Here is a 19,270-nt window from a genome sequence, read left to right on the forward strand (position 1 = left end):
CGGATCTGGATATATTCAGAATATTCCATCTTAAAACAGCACAATCTTTTGAAGTGCACATGGAACATTCTCCTGAATAGATCACATATTAGGCCACAAAACAAGTCTCAACACATTCAAAAAGATTAAACTAATACCATGCATCTTCTCTGACACAATGCTATGAAGATAGAAATCAACCACAAAAAAAAAAAAAAATCTGGAAAGAACACAAATACATAGAGGATAAATAAATGCTACTAAACAATGAATGGGTCAACCAGGAAATCAAAGAGGAAATAAAAAAAATATATGGAGATGAATGAAAATGAAAACACAATGGTCCAAAATCTTTGGGATGCAGCAAAAGCTGTTCTAAGAGGGAAGTTTATAACAATATGGGCCTACCTCACGAAGCAAGAAAATCTCAAATAAACAACCTAGTCTTACATCTAAATGGCTAGAAAAAGAAGAACAAACAAAACATGAAACCAGTAGAAGGAAGGAAATAATAAAGATAAGAACAGAAATAAATGAAATAAAAACTGAAAAAAATAGATCAATGAAACCAGGAGCCGGTTCTTTGAAAATATCAACAAAATTGATAAACCTCTATCCAGACTCCAAGAGAGAGAAAGAGAGAGAAAGAGAGGACTCAAACAAAATCACAAATGAAAGCAGAGAAGTAACAATTGACACCACAGAAATACAAAGGATTATAAGAGAATATTATGAAAAACCATATGCCAACAAATTAGGCAATCTGGAAAAAATGGATAAATTCCTAGAAACATATAACCTCCCCAAAACTGAAGCAGGAAGAAATAGGCAACTTGAACAGACTGAGTACCTGCAATGACATTAAATCAGTAATCAAAAAGCTGCCAACAAACAAAAGTCCAGGACCAAATGGCTTCACAGGTGAATCCTTCCAAACATTTAAAGAAGAGTTAATACCTATTCTTCTCAAACTATTCTAAAAAATAGAAATGGAAGAAAAGCTTACAAATTCATTCTATGAGGCTAGCATTAACCTGATACTAAAACCAGATAAAGACACCACAAAAAAAGAACTATAGGCCACAATCTCTGATGAAGAGGTGCAAAAATCCTCAACAAAATACTAGCAAATCAAACCCAACAGTACATTAAAAAAATCATTCACCACGATCAACTGGGATTTATTTTTCAGATGTAAGGGTGGTTCAATATTTGCAAATCAATCAACATGATACATCACATCAACAAGAGGAAGGATGAAAACCATATGATCATTTCAATAGATGCAGAAAATGTATTTGACAAAATACAACATCCATTCATGATAAAAACTCTCAACAAAGAAGGTTTAGAGAGAACATACCTTAACGAAATAAAGTACTATGTTAAATACTTAACATCATAAACCCACAGCTAACATTATACTCAATGGGAAAAAACAGCTTTTTCCTCAAGATCAGAAACAAAACAAGGATGTCCACTCTCACCATTTTTATTCAACATAGTACTGGAAGTACTACAGTAGCTAAAGGAAACAGAAAGGTATTATAATTTCTTCAGCCTTAATCATGTGCCCACCTGTGCCCACCTGTGATTATCGTAGGGAAGAGGTGTACAGGAATTGGAGGAGGGTATCCCCCAAAGGTAACAGAGATGCTAAACAGGCAAAAACAAAACAAAACAAAACAAAACAAAAACAAACTGACAGATTCCCCTATAGTAATTAATATCAACCTTTTCCTTGGGTTTTTTTTTTTTAAAGATTTTATTTATTTAATTGAGAGAGAGAGAATGAGAGAGAGCACATGAGAGGGGGGAGGGTGAGAGGGAGAAGCAGACTCCCTGCCGAGCAGGGAGCCTGATGCGGGACTCGATCCAGGGACTCCAGGATCATGACCTGAGCCAAAGGCAGTCGCTTAACCAACTGAGCCACCCAGGCGCCCTTCCTTGGGTTTTTTAGTTCAAAACATTTGAGGTGTATACTATACCTATATACTACATACACTACCTATGAACTATGAAACTCAATCCTGGTTCAACTATTTCTAGGATGATGTCTGGGGTCTGAAAAGTTCCTTTAGTGACCTTGCTACATGGTCTTAGAAGGTGGGTGCATTCTGTCCTCTTACCCCAATCACTATTATAGGAGGATAAAGCTGGGGAGATTATTCAAATTCAGATAATAGAGGGCATTAAATGTACAGATAAGAAGACTGAATTTTATTGCATTTGTAATTAATACTGGCAGTTACTTGAATATCATCAGAGAAATTAACGTTTATAGTTCATTTTTTTAAAAATCCAGTATTTGTTAATTACTACTTGCAAAATTCCGAGTCTTTCTCGCTTGCTTATGGTCTTCATATAGAGAAACCTAAAACTAGAATATTCAATTAATCTGAGCTTCTCTCTCCTCTCTCATCCACACATTCCCATACCTCTCACATTTTAGCTATCCTATACCTATGACCCAAATCATTCTGGAGAATGTTAGAAGACTGTGTGGTTTTATTCCCTAACGTCTCCTTCCCTAACACCCCCCATGCTCTTCTTTTGTGTAGGTAAACAGAACAATCTAACTTCACTGAGAAATGCTGAAGCATGTGACTAATCATACGTGTAAGACATGCTGTCAGGGACAACTGTAGAAGGTTCTGAGGAAGAATTATGATAAACAGGATGTGAGAATAAATCTGATAAAGAAATATGATAAAAACAATGTCACAGTAAACTTGCTAAAGAGTTATGAAATATAGGATATCAAGTAAGTTCAATGTAACTATTGATGCAAATTGAATATCTGCTGACTACTACTGAAAGTAGGATGATATATAACAATTATAGCTTTACTTCCATATAATAGAGCTGAAAATACACTACAGCTTTATAGTCACATGTTGGCTACCAGCATGCATTCAGGGTATCAGCTTTGTTCAATAATAAAATCAGCTAATTCCATATTTGTGGAATTCAGATCTCCATTTTCTTTTTTCCGAAAGGCTACATCTATTTACTTAGAAGTTTCAGTGGGTTCAGGAGTCACCCTAAGAAAGTAAAGGAAGGGCATGTCAGAAGAATGAATTGAGATAGTCTGAAGAACAGAGTGGACCTTGGGTCCCAAGGAATTCATTTAACACTTTGTGTCACTAAGATCACCTAAAAACTAAACAAAAATTCTTTGTTCAGAAAGATGTAGCCAAAGTGTTTCCAAAATTAACCCAGACCCTGAAAGAAACCAAATTGCTAATTGTAGGGTACTGAACACTAAAATACCCATGAGTTTTCTTTAGCTTTTGTTAAAGCCAAATATTCTAGTTTGTCCTTATGAAATAACTGGCTCCCACCATCATCATGAATAATTAGATCAGTATTTTAAAAGTGTAAAATGGATATACCAAAGCATACAGTTTTAACTGGTTTTTGCATCCTGTTTTATTCTTTTTCTACTTGTTCACATTCTGTTTCTTTTGAGATATATATGTAGATAGATGATAGATAGATAGATATATGATATTAAGTATATGATATTAAAATGCACACTTTAAAAAATTGCAGAGTACCAAATTTAAAGTTAAGTCTCCCATCCAATCCCACAAACCCCAATCACTTTCCCTGGAGAAAAATAACTTTTAACTAATTCTGCTTTTGATCTTCTGGTGGTTATCACCACAATTCTAAATGATATGCTTAATCCATGGCTTGGAAAACTGCCTTTATGTTGATGACTCCAAAATTTTTAACTCTAATAATGACTTCTTGACTGAGCTCTGGTCTCATAGACCAGCTGCCCCCTTGCATGCATAATAAGCCCTACAAACACTTCACCCTTCTAAAATAGAATTGTAGATTCCACTCTACTTCCTAACCCAAACTAAGTCATATCATAGTCTTTCCCATTTCTGTAAATGGCACCATGATCTACTTGAGTGCTCATATTGAAAACCTAGGAGTCATCCCCGATTTTTTCTTTTTCCTCCTACCTCCCTATTTAATCAATAAGCAAGTCATAAAAATGCTCTCTGACCAAAATACATCTTGAATCTTTCCATTTGTATACAACATCCCTGCTCCTCTTACTCCAAGCCACCATTGTTTCCTAACTGAATTGTTAAACCAGGTATTAACTGGTCTCCTTGTTTCAACCCTTGTCCCATTTCAATCCAATTCCTATATAGTTCACCCTTGAACAATGCAGGCATTAGGGGCACCAATTCCCCCCCCCACAGTCCAAAATCTACATAAAACTTTTTTCTTCCTCATATAACTTTTGACTCCCCCAAAACTTACTTACTAATAGACCACTATTGACCAGAAGCCTTACCAATAATATAAATTATAAAACTAACACATATTTTGTATGTTATATATATTATGTACTATATTCTTAAAATGAAGTAATGTAGAGAAAAGAAAATGTTATTAAGAAAATCACAAGGAATGGGGCACCTTGGTGGCTCAGTCATTAAGCCTCTGCCTTCGGCTCAGGTCATGATCCCAGGGTCCTGGGATCAAGCCCCACATCTGGCTCCTTGCTCAGCAGGAAGCCTGCTTCTCCCTCTCCCACTCCCCCTGCTTGTGTTCCCTCTCTCGCTGTCTCTCTCTCTCTAATAAATAATAAATTTAAGAAATTAAAAAAAAAAGAAAATCACAAGGAAGAGAAAATACAGTACTATATCTATTGAAAAAAATCTCATATAAATGGACTCACAATAGTACAAACCCATGTTGTTCAAGGGTAAATTGTATAGCAGCCAGATAAGTCTTTAAATTGTGAAGTCAGATTCTATTACTCTTCCTTTTAAAACCCTTCTACTAAGAATAAAATCAAAATGCCTAATTGTGACCTACAGGTCCCTACATGATCTGATTATTGCCTGTCTCTCTAACCTCATCTCTTAGAACTCCTACTTGCATCCTATGCTTCAGTTGCACTGGCCTCTATTCTGTCTTTGAGGCACCAACAGGGATTTTCCTGGAATGCTACTCTTCTGGTTTTTGTGTGGCTTCCTTCTCATCCTTGAGGTCTTAGTTTAAAGAAGCAATCCTTGCTGAACCCATCCAACCTCCGTTCCTCTTGCTTTCTCATGTAGGTATTAGAAAGATAAAGACTTCATTTCTCAGCCTCCTTGTAGCTAGGGGAGGCCACACCACACAGTCCTGGCCAATAAGACATTAGTTTAAACCAGTCTGTTGTCTCTTCTATTTCATCCTTTTTCCCTGGAATGCAGACAGAAAGTTAGCTGTGCAGCAAATTCGTGCTAAGAATGACAAAACAGGAAGAAAGGAAGAAACTTGTTCCTTAATGGCATCAGATCCTGGCACCATATCAATCATGAACTGAAAAACCACACTTCATATTTCATGAGACAAATAACTTCTTTATTGTTTAAGCCACTGTTAATTAAGTTTTCTAGTCATCACAGATAAACATAATCCTTAGTGATACAACAGCCACACTGGTTGCTTTCTATCATGTTACCCTCTTTATTTACTTTGTAACATTTATCTTATACTTTATAACATTTATCTGGATCAGAATTAGTTTGTTTACTAATTTTACTAGCTTATTATATATTTATCCCAGTCAACAAATAAAGGCTGAACGAATGTTAAATAAATCTCAATAACTGTTACTTTATTGACAATTTCTTTTCACTCTTTGTTATGAAGGGTGAAAATTTAGCTTATCAATCCTCAAATAATTTTGTGATATTACATTTAATTCCTTGTAGTAGTAAACTTTTGGATGTAAATAGTTTTTAAATCACAACTTTTTAGGCACTATATTGACTTTCTATTATCTGAGATGAAGAAATCAGCAATGCTGCATTCTCCCACTATCTCCAAATTCCATGACTTTTACATTGGCAGGATTTAACTTATTTATAATCTTTTCTATACCTAAAATTAAGTCATCCATATTTTGCCTATGGGTTGATTCTACAAATCAGCAGTTTAGAAAATTATTTTTATAGCTATTTTCATTCTAGGACAGAATTACATAGATCAACATGTAGAAACATTGTCCCATGTCACTAGCCTTATTTTTAAATCATAATACATGCTTTTTGAAAACTGCAAAAAATATAGAAGACTATAGAAAATAGTGAAAGTACACATACTTTTTTATAGGGTTTTAATTATTCAGTAGAAGTGGGATTTATATATATATATATATTTATAGTTCCATTATCTTTTTTTTTTTTTGGAGTATATGGCTATCTTTCTATCTCTCTGGGTATATATATATTATATTTTCTTTAATCAATGTTTAGCATTCCATATGTATGTTTGAAACAAGTTTTTTACCCCTATTGGAAGACCATTGAAAATGTTTCCTACCAGTTGCTGTCACATCAGTAAAATGAACACCCAGTATGTTGTATTTGTAAAGGTACCTATGTAAGTGTTTCTGTAGGATACATTTCTTTACCAAAAGATAGGTGCATTATATATTTTAATAGATATAATAGAAACTTTCCCAGTGAAACTTCTGGACCAGTGCTGTCCAATAAAATATAATGTAATCTAAATATGTAACTTTAAATTTTCTAGTAACCATAAAGAGGAAAAGGAAAAGATAAAATTAATTTTCAACATATATTTAATTTAATCCACTATGCCTGAAATATAATTTCAGCATGTAACCAAGATAAATTATCAATGAGATATTTTACATTCTTTTTATCATACTAAGTCTTCAAAATCTAGTAAATATTTTACACTTGCAGTACATCTGAGTTCAAATGCTAAATTTTGTTAGATATTTGATTTATATTTAAATTTCACAAATACATAGTTGTAAAAGTAGATTTACATAATCAAATTGCTCTAAATATACTTAAAAGTTTTCCATGAACTGAGTATTAGTTTTTAAATTTAACTTTAATTTATATTAAGTTAAGTAAGAAATTCAGTTCTGTTACACTAATCTCATTTCGAGCACTTAATAGCCAAGTGTAGTTAATGGCTTTAGTATTAGCACAAATGTAAATTAACCAGATTAACCAAAGCTTTCTATTCTCTCTGTTCACCAAACTGATTAACAAAAAGCTGAATATTTACAGCTAGGAAGCTACCCTTTGGTAGCGCTAACAACAGCATTTTCCTATCAGTTGAGTTTTATATTTACAAAGATGAAGTTGCATTGTTATGAAATATGGTTGATCTCTTTGTTTTTGTTATTGTAATTGTGCAATTTGATCAACATTACAAAACACTAATGAAAAATGAATTCCTTGCCTTGGAAAAACTTAATAAAGGAACATTTTCTTAATAAAAACCTATTGATTCAGAAGTTGGCAAGATGACTGTAAATGTTTGGGAAAACACTAAAAATATAGAATTCTGTACTCCTTTTGCTTGGTAAATTTCTTTAGGACAGAAACTGGAAATAATAGACAATTTGGAGATCCTTTGAGATAATTTTCCTCCTTTTAACTGTTCAAGTAATTGCATCTAGAGATTTACTAATACTTTATTTCTATGCTTTCATGTTATTCCCTTAATGCACTGTTGAGTTTAATTTCTTAATATTTTATCACTACTTTTGTACTTATTTGTATTTTTATTTTTCCATGCCTGATTTCTAGTATCCAGTGCCTGCCCTGAAGCCATTTGCATAGTTTTAAGAATTGCATAATGTGAGGCCCCATGTCAGATGGAAGCTATGATGACAGTGTTCTTCTCAGGCAATTGCTTCAATTTCCCTCAGACATATATGGCATAGCTATTCTTAGTTTGTAGTGGATATAAATAAATCAGAATAAACTGGTTCTTTACTTGGTGAATGGGAAGATCCTAAATCACTTTCTTCCTGTCTCCCAATGTGAACTAGAAATAAAAGGCACATTTTCTTTTGTTCTTTCTATTGCCTGAAGTGTAGAGAAAATGAGTAGTATCATTTGAAATACTGTCTAAATAATGCTGCTTAATCAATTTTCTGCTTTAATTTCATATCACTCTCTTTAGCAGTTCAATGCTTTGGGCTGCAAATAACAGATTTCCTGACTACCACTACAGAAATATAAAGACCTTTATTTCAACAAAGAGGATCTGATAAAAAAAAAAAAAGAAAAAGTTTGCACCATTGGTAGATAGAATTGAAAAAGGAGTGTCATGATTTAGTACTAGAATGAAACATACATTTCTTCCCTTGTTATCTTTTTTCAAATATAACAGCCATTACAACAAAATACTAAAATAATCTGACTTTACAACCAGATCATTAATATTTTGTATCATAAAATGTTTTAAAAAGAACTTTTTAAAAAGTTGCATGCTCAATTTTTTTTTTTTTAATTTGAGAGAGAGAGAGAGAGAAACAGCATGAGAGGGGAAAGGGTCAGAGGGAGAAGCAGGCTCCCCGCCGAGCAGGGAGCCCGATGTGGGACTCGATCCCAGGACTCCGGGACCATGACCTGAGCCAAAGGCAGTCGCTTAACCAACTGAGCCACCCAGGCGCCCGCATGCTCAATTTTTATTTCTTAAAATATTATGCATTAATAACAGCTTAATATATTAGTAAGAACACAGTGTTTCAGTTTCACTAATAAAAGAAAATTAAAAAATTATTAATCTAAAATTATAAAAAAGAAGTCCCTATACAGGTGATTGAAAGGTTGGTTTGTGGTTTGTTTATGCCAAGAAGGACCCAGGCCTTTTTAGTTTTCTACTCTGCTATCCTTGTGCTACAGCTCTGTCTCTTCTCACTGTTGCAATATGACTGTTAAAGTTTCAAGCATCATGCAATTCTGTAACAGCATCCTCAGAAGAAAAGATAAAGATGGAGGGAAATAGAGCTTTCTTCCTAGATCTCTCTCTTTTTATCAGAAGGGATCATCTTCTGCAGAATTCCCAATAGATTTCTCTTTGTATCTCATTGCTCAGAACTGGGTTATATGCTTCCTCTGGCTGCAAGAGACTTTAAGAAAGTGATTATCTCTTTTGCAGGCTCTAGCTGCATGTGGGCATAAAAAGGGGGATTTAGTGGGAAGGGATTGGGAATGGCTAATAGTTAAACACTACCTGCTCACTGTTCTATTTTTCTTTTAATTAATTAAAGTTTTTTTTTTTTCTATTTTTCCCTTGTGCTTATCCAAGTTCATATCAGTTCTCCCTTCACAGGACTTAGTATTTCTATCCAAACATACTTTTAATGTTTTTCTTGATTTATTGAGTGTATCCCAGGCAGTCCCTTTTAACTTGCTTGGCTTTCTTTTGTGCCATCACTTTGAGGGCAAGTCTCAGCCTCTGTTTCTCTCTTTTTTTTTTTCTTAATTTTATTTTTATTTATCAGTCTCTGTTTCTAATATAAACACTAGGTGGTCACCACATTCCAAATAGTTAATCACACTTGAGATATTTGCAGTCACTTGCTTTAAAACACAATCTCATGAGATCAGACTCTCCATTCTCCTTATTTCAAAAACACACTTTAGTGCTCATGTTTCCATGGCATACGTTTTCCCCTGGCAATATCAGATTAATCAAATTCCCTCATACCATTCACCTGCCAGAGTAGAAAGACTCGAGGTCTGAATCTTCTTTTCAGCCTCTGACTATAGTAGAATTGACATCAGGAGAGTGCCATATTACCACATTCATGCTTAGATAAAAGAGATTCATTTGGAAACTAAGCTTGGATTTAGACAAATATGGGTGTATCTGATAAATTGTGTCACCAGCCTGAAGGCATGGGTTGATTTGAGTATAGAGAAAAAGGCAAAGGTGACTCCATTACAAAATCACTCTCAAATGAACAACTCTAACATGATCTGTATGTGCCAAAGGCCAACTCTTCTCAGGATTAATTTCCATGTAGAATACAATATTTTAAAGGAAAAATGATAAAAATATGACAGTTTGAAGCCCCCTCCATAAACACACACAATTAATCTCAATGGTATTCTCAACAATTACTTAGAACTTAGGCCAACAAAAGACTTTTTCAGAAAGGAAATTTATTACTGACTTTATGACATTGTTTATTGTTACTGTGCATGGTGATAATAAAAATAAGGCAATTTTTAGTCAGTTTTATTCCTATTTCTAAATTTTCTACAGATAATGCTCCCCTCTCTCTGCCCATTGCCTGTACCTGGAGCTGATCATGACTACTACCCCATCTTTTGTATGCCACTAGGGGAAACAAAGACATTTGTATGTTCACATTGTGCCAAGAATTGTCTCAGTGTTTTATATATATCAGAGGCAGATATTCCCTGACTTATGGATGAAAAAAATTAAGACAAGAAAAGTTAAATAAAGTTTGTGAAGTAATTAGAAAAATCCAGAATAAGTCAGATCCATCAGGTTCCAAAACTCATGCTCTCTAATGGATACCAACTAGCTTATAAGGGGTCATAGATTCTAGTCCCAAACCTCCTGTTCCTGATCTGAAACAGAGCAGGCTTGGGTGAACTGATTCCTATGATCTCTTTTAGCTAAAAAATTGAACTTTCTCTTTTGGGTGCTCTCTATAGGTCAGCCATTGAGGTAAGCATTTTACATACGTTATTTATTTAAAAACAAAAACTAAAAAACTTAGTAAAGTAGGGGAGGAAACTAAGATGCAGAGAGGTTAGATAACATGCTGAGGGAACTCTAGAGTTAGTGAATGGTGGAGCTGAGATTTAAATTCAGACCTATCTGGTTCATGAGGACACATACTTAATCTAAAATGCCTATTGCTTTAAAGAAATTGTTCTCAATTAGAGATGTATGTCACAATATGTAGAGTGAAAGGGTGGAATTTTTAAAAGCATATTGAACATTATAAATTATTTTATATTCACATTTCATAATTATATTTTATAGGACAAATTTCTGGATATCATTCTCACCTGTTACATTCATAGATAAGGGAAATGTCAACATATATAGAATCAGAAGCTGGAAAGGGATATAAGTTTGAGTCTTTCCAGAATTTTAAAAATCACAATGAATATATCAAAAGTTCCAGGCCTGAGCATGAAGAAGTGAGGACACAGAAGCAGAGTGAGAGTAATGTAGAGAACATTTTTCACTAAATGTTTTTCCTGAGGATTGAAACCACACTTGCCTCAGCCAAGTAAAATTTTTATCCTTCTAAAGACACTGACAGTCTTGATATTTTTGTCTTTCTTGTAATTCCATCTGGTTATCCTATAATATGGTTAGACTACAGGAGTAAAAAGACAGTTACATACCCTATCTTCATGGAGCAAATGGTCTTACATGTAGGAAAGCTTATAGACCAAACTCAGATTCTTACCTTCTTTCTGCAGCTGAGTGGAATGTCATTAGCAAGTATTGAACTCAAAGAGAATTTCCTTGCTGATGTGCAGCCCTGGCCAGAAGCCACGTCAGCTTTTTTCATCTCTGGGGAAAAGCTGGCAAATGCAAGTTGCCAAAGCTAAATTTTACCTACTTCAAGTTTTGCCAGGAAACAGCCCTGTTTGCTCCCAATTCAACACAAGCTCATAAAATCTATTTCTGTCCTGTGGCACTTGAGTATGTGCAGCTTATTGGCAATTTGTCTGGACTAGTTGGACAAATAAAGGTGAGAATAGAGAGGAAAGGACAGATTCAAGGATCACTATGAAGGAAAAATTGAGTGTTTGGTGAATGACTGGATGTGGACACCAAGGGGGAAAAAAAAGGATTCAAAGCAGGATCGACTTTTTGGCCTGGGTGGTTTGAGAATGGTTATCACTCAACAGAAATATCAGCTAACAAGACAATTTGAGATGTACTTTAGATAAACTGATAAGGACACCTACATGGAAACATGAAAAGAAATATGTTCAACATCACCAAATTAGGGTAAAAAATGACATTCATGCTCCTTTTAATATTTGAATAAAAGTCTACATAGTCTTCTCTCCCCCCACAATCTTGAATCCTATAATAAACCACTCAGTCTCACATGTGATTCTAGATACTTATGGAGAAAAACTGGAAAACTAGGCAATTCCCCATAGGGTTTCTGTTCTTTGCTTCTCCTACCTAACATTACTGAGCTGCTTTATAATAAGCACCATTATGAGTCTTTCACAGGTATTTGTATATTTAATCTTCACAACAAACCTATGAGAAGGAGCTATCATCATGCCCATTTTGCTTATGAAGACACTGAAGTCCGGAGCCAGGAGTTACACACAACCTATCTACATTTAGAGACCTTGTCCTTCCTTTTCCCTTGTACCCTGCTGCCTCTATCCTCATGGACAGCTCTGGCACCTGGTGATGCTGCTGGGAACAAGCAATACAGCAACCTGTCACAATCCTTGTTCCCTGCTGGGAGTTCAGTGGTGACCTAAGGCTTGCCTGATCCCCAGTACAGAATAGTAGAAACCCAACACAGTTCTGGCAGCCCAAATTCATACTGACTAGGGCATTCATTGTCACGAAATCTAGGGTCCCAGAACCTATGTGAGTCCCAACTCAATGAAGATAAGATTTTCCACTCCTACTGGAAAAACATGTTTCTCAGAGTATGCCTCTGCCTCCAGTCTGGGTATCAGCTGGATGTTACAGCTCTTTAGTAACATAAATTTTTTCAGTATGCACACACACACACACACTCACACATGCCTATTCTCAAGAGGCATCTATACTGCCAGGGTTTCCAGGCTTCTCCCAGGACAACATAGGCCCTGGAGTTGTGCCCAGACCTCTTAGGAAACCTGGTGTCTAATTCTGGCATTTGCTCTTGGTTAGGGTCTCTAAATCCATGAGTTCTAATAATGTTGAACTTCAAGGAAAAAGCAATCTAATGTCTCCATATCTTTGCTCCCAAGATCCTCCTGTCTCTTATGTAAATTTACTCACCTTCCTGAATTTCCTTCAATTTATTTTAAGCTTGGCATATTAAGTAATTTAAGAAAGGATGATATTTGTTCCTAGAACAAAAAGTAGCTAATTGTTTCACATTCACATAAAATACATATATAAAAGAAAACATTCAAGTGATTCTTCCCAAATCAAAGGTCCACCCACAGGTAAAAGAAACCATTGACAAATTTGACATGATCATTTCTTTAATTAACAAATAATTCTTAAAATCTTCCCTTGTTGCATACATCCTACCTAGGAATGGAACTTAAGAGGTGAGAGTGTGCCAGCACAGCTTATCAGGAAATTCTTCCTTAGAATTAACCTAATCCATGAATCATATAGTTTATTATAATGAATATCAACTAGAATCATCTAGAATAGATGGGAGTATGAAGATGAAGATATTATTCCAGACATCAAGAAGCACTGTGTCACGCCAATTAGAATGGTTATTATTACAAAAATTAAGAAAAAAGTAACAAGTGTTGGCAAGGATGTAGTAAAATTGGAACCCTTTTGTATTGCTGCAGAGATATATAATGGTACAGCCACTGTGGAAAACAGTATGGCCAGTTCCTCAAATAATTAAAAATGACTTACCATATGGTCCAGGAACTCTACTTCTGGATATATACCCAAGTGAATTGAAACAGGGACTTGAACAGAAATTTATACGCCTATGTTCTTATTCACAATAGCCAAAAGGTAGAAGCAACCCAAGTGTCCATCAGCAGGTAAGGGATAAACAAAATGTGGTATATATATATATATACAATGGAATATTAACCAGCCTTAAAAAGGAAGGAAATTCTGACATACAACAAAATAGATGAACCTTAAAGACATTATGCTAAATGAAATAAGCTAGGCACGAAAGGACAAATATTGCATGACCCCACTTATATGAAGTACCTAAGAGTAGTCAAATTCATAGACATAGAAAGAATGGTGGTTGCCAGGGGATGGGAGGGGGAAGGAGTTGGGAGTGAGGAGTTATTGTTTAATGGATCTGGGGCTTCAGTTTGGGAAGATGAAGAGTTCTGTGGAGGGTGGAGGTGATGGTAGCCCTATAATACGAATGTTATGTATATTTTGCCACAATTTTAAAATTTTAATTAAAAAAAAAAACACCACTTTTAGTCTGGTGTGGGAGAAAGACTGATAAACAAGCAATTACATAACAGTCAGTGAGAGCTAAGACAGTGATATGCAGCATCTGTACTGCATCCTGAATTCAGAGTTTACGTGCTAAACAGTTTCCACAAGTAGCCCTTTTATTTAAAGTCAGAAGATAAAGAGGAGGGTGTTACCATTTTGAAGTGTTAACTGTTGAGCTCCATTCTGTCCACTATGACTCAGTCACTGGACCCCTAGTCCTGGCAGTTCAAAATCAGAGAACAAAGGTAACAAATTCTTGGCTTTCAAGTTCCAAAGCCACAGAAAAAAGAGGGACAGAAAACATTTAGAAGACTCAAGTCCCCTCCCCAGCACACATACACAGATTCCCAAACTAGGTAAAGATTCCACAGGGTGGAGGATAGAGAAAAAAGAAATGACTTGAGTACTGGAATTGGAGTTTAGACACTAAACAATTTGCCTGGGCAATTCTCTGGGACATAGAGAGCCAGGGAGCAACTGGGAGCAGAATCAGTGACTGTATCATGTTTTTGGTGCTCAGAGACATTTTAGTCTGCATGTACTGAGAACTAAGTGCACAACATCTGCTCTGAAGCACTGCCTTAGTTGCCCTTCTCACTAATGATAGACAGCAGGGGATTCCAGCAGGAATGATTCCTATGTGCTTTCAAAACTTGCTCAACCCCCATCCTATCTGCCCTATATAATCTCCCCTTCAATAGCTTAGGACCCTTGTATCTCCCTGAAAGAAAGGGTAGAGCTCTGAGTAACCAATAGTGATACAGGAAGGGGAAGGAAAGAAAACCTGACCTAGGACATGATAGGTGGAATAAGCTCAAGATCTCCCATCCACCTGGAACAATGTTGGAACAGAGATCAGTTTAGTTTTGTAGGCATTATAACATAATTAGAAAGCTTAAAATGTTAAAAGCAAAAAGTCTGAGTACCGCACATTAGAAATTTGAGTAGATGAGAATACAATACTAATGTTTAAACAATGAAATCCATACTAGGGCTCTTTTGGACAGGAAGACGAAAAGAGACCCATCTACAACAAAGCAATGTCATCAGGACCATACTCTTGATTCCTAAAAGACTCTTAGTTAGATACACCTATAGATATAAAGCACAAAGTCCCAGGACACAGCAGAGTAGGGGTCACAGTTAGGAGCATCAGGGGGTTGGAAGAAATCAAGAGAAATTACTGGGGCCCAGAGGTCTGGAAAGGGATCCAGCCCTGACCACACTGCATTATCAAAACAAATCCCCTGAAAAGATTTTCAAACCATCTGCCCAAATATACTCTTGAAGCTCTAGTTACAGACTTGACTCCTCTGGGATCAAGAGGGAAAATAGAAAGAAACCAAACTGATATGTCTAGACCCTAAAATCTCCAAACAAGGGTCAGTAATGCATCTTTGATAGGCCTATGTCAATACTTTGCTCTTCATTAAAAGAGGTCAGCTGAATGCAAGATAATGGAACTCCCATGACCTATCAACTTTGTTGCATCATTAACTGAAATTACTCCTAAGCCAAATGTGACCAGTTTCTTTCTTATTATTCACACAGTACCCAATAGATTCCAGCTTCTTGGAATTCTAAATCTCTTAGCAATAATTTAACAGTAATTCCACAATGTCTCATTGTTCTCTAGCGAGAATCATCTCCGTGTGATTCTTCCCAAGTCCATTATTCATACTTTTCCTTTCCTTCTGGCTCTTTCCTTTCCCCATGGAAACTCCAAATTATTAACTTTTTCATGGTACCAAATACAGGCAAATGGCTAGAAATGGAAAACTGTCTTGTGTGGATCTTGCTTCCTGTGTAAATACTTACCATAGAGTAGACTTCTATTACAACCCAATTCTAGAAATAGTTGATTCCATTCAACCAGGGACTTCTTATTTAAGTGTAAAAAGATAAAATACTATATAGTTTTGAAATAATGTTTAAGTATTAATGCCTAGTGAGTTAGATCACCTAAGAATCATGTTCACTAGCTCCAGGTGAAAATGAATGTTGCATTAAAATTATTTGCATTGCCCACCTATGAAAGCTTGATAGATAAAGCAAGTGACTAGGGACTCACTTGACCTATGAATGTTTGCAATATAAAAATTTTCTCTCAGGTATAACACTTATCCATGGATTATATTCAGTTAGTAAATAGCTATTGAATACCGCATCTAAGAAATAAAAAAAATAATACAGATTTCTGCCCCTGAGGAGTTTGCAAATTTATAATCTTGGGGGTAGATAATACTTTTAAGTAATCTTAATACAAACCAGTTGAAGCTCTTTATAGGTCACAAGATGTTAGAATCTAAAGTCAAATCCTAGGTAGTTAAAAAAAAATGTAGTCAAAAATACCATGAAAATCTCTTAAATTATCCATAATGTACAATATATATATGTACATATATATCTTAACTTATAGTGTTTTTAAATACATAAGGTACACTTTAATATGAAATATAATAAAGAAGAAACATGGAAAAGTTGTTTAGATTGTAGCATGTTACACATGTTATTTCATATAAAGTAACTGCTATTTGGTTTAAGTGTTTATACCCTAATATAATTTCTTGCTTATACATAGGCATTTATTTATATTATAGCAACATTTTAGAAAATTGCTTGGGGGGCTTTGGCATGATATAAAACACATTACAATTTTTCTTCTTTAATATAATGGGAAATAAATTCCTGATTAGCAATTTCATCCAGAGCTTCTGAGTTTTAGAAATTGTATCCAGACATTAAATACAAATGCCAGTATTTCTCAATGGAAAAATGATAGAAGGGTAGCAATTGAAATCTGATTTCATAAACTTGATTTCATGAAAACTCAGAGAGGTGCTTCAGGCTAAGGTATGCAAAAATACAAAAGTGCCAAACATCTGGAACATAGTAACATGTAGCACTTGATATGCATAGAGAAGCAGGCCTTCACCAGGAAAATTTTAGATCACAGAGTGTTTTGGGTTCCAGGCTGTGAGGTTGAGAATTTACTGATAGGTAACAGAAGGTCTCATTTATATTTTTTATATATTGATTTTTTTTTTTATGAGGAATCCAAAAACACCTTTGGGTGATAGAAGAGGAGGGTTAACACTAGAAACAATTTGGCCAATCTGGTTTCTTTGGAACAAAATGGGTTAAAGTCAGTTTAAATCCACAAGTGCCCCCTACTGATGAGGAAAAGATGACAGCACAGAGGGAATATTTGATCAATTCCTCTGCAGCTGGAATAACCAGGGATGAAATACTTTTCCTTAGAATGAAATAATAAAAATATCCTCAAGCAAAGTTCTCCAACAGTTGAGAGCATTATTCTCTGAAAAACAGCCAATATTCAATAAAAGTTCAGATGGAGTGCTGAGAACAAGAGGAGAGATTTCTTCTCTAGTTGTTAGAGAAAATCAGTTCAGTGATTCAGTAACTTGTGGAGAAAGGAAAAGTATAAATCTTCATCTTAAACACCTTCAAAAATCTGAAAATAGTTTGGAAACGCATTTATAGCTTTCAAGAAAAGTCAAGTTGAAAGCATTATATGAGACTGCAGCTCAAAATATCTCTTAGGTGCTGTCTAGCACCATCATAAAGTATACTTAGGCGACAAATAAAGTTTATAATTTAAATCTTGAACAGGGGAAATAAGGCAAGACTCTGTTCTACTTCCTTGGAAAGAGCATCATTATTATACTACATCAGAAGATGGGCCCTCTATAGCATCCCTCATGTTCTCCTGCTGTGTCTCTTCTTACAGTGCCTTCCTCTTTCTTTATCCTTGATCTCTTTTCTCTAGAAGTGATAAGACACATAAGTGGTCCAACATTTAGGGCAGAAGAAGTGAGACAGAAGCATTTCCTTCTCCCCCCTTGCACCAAATTCTCATCAATTGCTTTTGGCAATTTGGTAGCCAGTTTTGAAAATACCCAGCTCTATGCTCACTTAGATAAATTAATGCCTCTGTGCCTCAGTTTCCATATCTATAAGATGAAGAGGATGGAATACATGGTCGTTAACATCCCTTCCAACTGTAAATTCAAAAGCCCTACTTAGAATTGTAGAACTCAAGAGCCAACTCCTAGAAACCTTTCATTTTTCTTTAACAGAAGAAAAAAACTGAAATGGAATGAAGATTTTTGACTACTTATGGTTATTTCTATTCCATTTTAATTTCTTCTTATTTGAGTCTGAAAAACCAGCCTGCAATTTCAGAGACAGATGGAGATTTAAATTTACATGAGTGACCCATTTTCTAAAATCAAATAATTTTTTTCTGGTCCTAATAATATTTAAACATATATGTGTGACTTTTATGGTCCTATATATTCAAGAATTTTTGCTCTTTTTGTTGATTATTTGATTCAGTTTTACACATATTATTTTCAAATTTTCAGCTTTTTATAAAAATTTTAGCTCTCTTAAAAAGAAGGAATTCTCTTTACTTCTCAAAGATCCTTGTCATTGTATTTCTACTCTATTCACTTCTAAAAAATTACCCATTTGTTCTCACACATATTTTTTGTTTGTTTTTTCTTTTGTCTCTTACTTAAAAACAATAAGTGTACTGATTGTGGAATTTAAATTTGCCAAAGATATTAAAATAAAATTCTTTAATTAAAACAAAAAGGCTTCAGCAAGCATGACTGCTCCAAATCTATAAGAATGTTTTATATGGTCTGGGTATAGACTGGTAGGGGCATTAGAGTAAAGAAATAGGTGATAAAACAACCTTCAACTGACCATTTCATAAGCAGGTATTTGTAGAAATATAGAAAGCCAAATCACAAGCAATTGTGGTAAAAGCTAGATTGATGGCAAAATGCTCAGCTATTGTTTTTGCCACCTCAGCCCATGTAGTTTGAAGCCCATGTAGTTTGCCAAATCTGGCCAATTAAAGCACCGCCTCATTCAGGCCACAGAGGTTGGTACCAGAATGGGCCTGTGACCCAAAACAAAATGAAATATTAAGTCTATCCTTGTCTCAACTCCAAAATATTTCTAATCCTATTATTATTTAAGTTCCTTGAAGTTGTGGCTATTTTTTTTCTCCTTTGAAAGAACAACTATATTACCTGTTCAATTTATCTCATAAAATTCTTCTAAGATGAAATGAGTTAAATACAACTTATGAAATGTTTCTAAGCAGGATATTATAAAAGCATAGGCAATTATGACATGCATAATTGAAACCCTAAAATACATATCTTACATGTATCATGCTATTATAAAAATAAGATGTAAGTGTGCTTTGGAAAGCAAAATGCAATATATAAACACAAGGTGATGGTGATAACAACATAGCAGGTTTGCTATTAAGCAT

The sequence above is a fragment of the Neomonachus schauinslandi genome, chromosome 7 (assembly GCF_002201575.2).
Source record: "Neomonachus schauinslandi chromosome 7, ASM220157v2, whole genome shotgun sequence".
Taxonomy (NCBI): Eukaryota; Metazoa; Chordata; class Mammalia; order Carnivora; family Phocidae; genus Neomonachus; species Neomonachus schauinslandi.